Source organism: Sturnira hondurensis, unplaced genomic scaffold (genome assembly GCF_014824575.4).
Source record: "Sturnira hondurensis isolate 20B ecotype Veracruz unplaced genomic scaffold, ASM1482457v3 Scaffold0009723, whole genome shotgun sequence".
NCBI lineage: Eukaryota > Metazoa > Chordata > Mammalia > Chiroptera > Phyllostomidae > Sturnira > Sturnira hondurensis.
The window spans coordinates 7,814-10,611 of record NW_028082354.1 but is presented as its reverse complement, the minus strand read 5'-3'; the positions used below and the strand labels follow the sequence as shown (position 1 = coordinate 10,611).

At 34.7% G+C, this 2,798-nt stretch overlaps 1 non-coding gene across 1 annotated transcript; it reads right to left on the bottom strand.

Moving 5' to 3' along the window:
* Positions 1–233: 233 nt before the first annotated feature.
* Positions 234–337, bottom strand: LOC118994909 (U6 spliceosomal RNA). Its single transcript, XR_005068162.1, has one exon. It is a non-coding gene; the product is annotated as a U6 spliceosomal RNA (small nuclear RNA).
* Positions 338–2,798: the final 2,461 nt, after the last annotated feature.

Sequence of the window (2,798 nt, the reverse complement as noted above, 5' to 3'; positions counted from 1 at the left end):
TTCCTTGATGACCCTTCCCCTTCTTCCCCTGTTATCCTCTCCTTCCTCCCCTCTGGTTACTATCAATTTGTTCTTTATTTCCATGGCTATGGTTCTTTTTTGCTTGCTTGCTTGTTTGTTTTGTTAATTAGGTTCCACTTATAGGTAAGGTCATATGGTATTTGTCTTGCACTGCCTGGCTTATTTCATTTAGCATAATGCTCTCCAGTTCCTTTCATGGTGTTGTGAAAAGTAAAAATATGGAATGCTCCATGAATTTGTGTGTCATCCTTGCACAAGGGCCATACTAATCTCTGTATCATTCCAGTTTTAGTGTATATGCTACTAATGGGAGAACCATGTTATATCCTTTTTGGTTTATTAGATATAACTTGGGTTTCATTACCTTAGTTACTGTTTAAGGATTTATAATACACATCTCTAACTTATCACAACCAAACTTGAGGAAATATTGCAACAGTTCATATATAGTATTAAAACCTTACAACAGTGTCCTTCCGTGTTTCCTCTCCTTGCCTTTGTGTGATTTTTTTCATACATTTTGTTTCTACATATGTTATAAACCCGGTAATAAACTGTTATATCCTTTTTGTTATTCTTTTTGCTTTTTAAAAGAATTTTATTTATTTATTTTTAGAGAGAGGGGAAGGGAGATAAAGAGAGGGAGGGAGAGAAAAATCAATGTGAAGTTACCTCTCATGTGCCCCTTACTGAGGACCTGGCCCACAACCCAGGCATGTGCCCTGACTGGGAATTGAACTGGTGACCCTTTGGTTCACAGGCTGGCACTGAATCCACTGAGCCATACCAGCCAAGGCTGTTATTTTTTTCCCTTTAAACTCTCAATTATCTATCCAACAGAATTTTAAAATAAGAAAAGAAACTGTAGTTACCCACATAGTTTACTTTTCCTTTTTCTTTTTTTTTCATTTTTCAATCTCTTCATTTTTTTATGTAGATTCGCATTTCCACGTGGTATTTTCTTGATGCCTGAAATACTTCCCTTAATATTTCTTGTAGTACTGATCCACTGGTGATACATTATTTCAGCTGTGCATATCTGCAAAAGACTGCACTTTTCCTCCTTTTGGAAAATATTTTTGCTGCATAGAGATCATAGATTGACAGTCTTATCTTCAGTCCCTTATAGATGCTGTTTTGCTGTTTCACTGTTTTCTGACTTAGATGGCCTCTAGTAAGAATATGTATCATTTTCACATTTATTCCTATGTATATAAGGTGTCTTTTTCTGGTCCCTTTTTAGTTTTTTTCTTATCACTGCTTTTTGGGCAATTTGATTGTGACATGCCTTGTAGTTTTCTTTGTGATTCTTGTGCTTTGAGTCCATTGATTTTTTTTTTAGATTTGTGAATTTATATATTTATCATATCTGGGAAAATCTTAGCCATTATTTCTCCTAATAATTTTTCTTTGCTCTCTCCTCTCCTAGGGATCATAGGCTACTTACAATCATCCCACAACTCGCTATTGCCCTGTTCATTTATTTTCAGACTTTTCCTCTGTGTTTTTATAATAATTTTCAGTGCTATCTTCTCAAATTCACTAATCTTTTTTATTGAAGTAACTAATCTGTTCTCAATTTCACCCAGCATATTGTATATTACAGACATATATTTTCATCTACTAACTCCATTCATCTCGTCCATTTCTGGGTTTTCTATTGATTATATTTTTCCTTGTTATGAGTCATATTTTCCTGCTTCTTTGCATACCTGGAAATTTTTTTGAATGCCAAATATTGTACATTTTATGTTGTTTGACACTTAATTTTCTGTATTTTTTGATAGTTATTAGCTGTTTCTGGGAAGCAGTTAAGTTACTTGGAAAGAGTTTGATCCTTTTGAGATTTGCTTTTAGTCTTTGTAAAGTAGACTCTGGAAAGATGAATAAAAATGAAATTGAACTTTCTGTGTTGCAAAAAATGGAGAGACATTTTCTTCTTCCCTTTTCTTAGAGTAATTTCTTGAGAAACCTAGTATTTATGAATCCTTCTTCTGACTCTTTAGTATGTATGTAAATATTTTCAAAGACTAAATGAGTCTCCTTGCCAGCCTTATAATCCAGATTGTTTTTTCTTAAGGGACTAGGAGCCATCTATTTGAAATGTAAATATCAAGGAAGATGTCATACTAGGAGATTAGCTAGGTACCTTGCTCTAAGCTGTAAGCACTTGCTTGTCATAAAGATATGAGAAGTTTTTTCCTTCACATAAAGGCAATTAACTAGAAGGGTGTCTGCTCCAATTACCAGGTGAATTTAGGATGAACTATGGAAGAATATGTAATAAACAGTGTTTTAAGTCCTCTTACATAGGGACAACTTATCATTCATTTAGTATTTATTTCTATTCTTTGCAATCTCATTAGCAGATTGCCTGTAATGCATCACAGTCGGGTTTAATGCTTACTCAATAATGAAACACTTTTGTTTCTTTTCTGTATTGACGGGGAGGATTTTCTTCATTGACAGGTAAGTTTATGGTTAATTTTTTCCCCTATAGATCAGAGCAACATGTTAATATTGTCCTCTGCTGAAGTAGTACTTTTCTCGGTACTCCACCCAAAGCCCTAAGTATTTAAAGATTTCTCCATTTTATGAGTTAAGTGTGTGTGTGGGGGGGGAATGTGAAGGTATTAAGACCTACAAATTGTGAGACCCAAAGATGGTAGCTGAGTAGGTGGAAACTGAGCCCACTTGCTAGCTCCGCAGCATGGATTTTCAGCTGATCTTCCAACAAGTGACCTGAACAATCAACAGAACCTCAACTGATACAATTT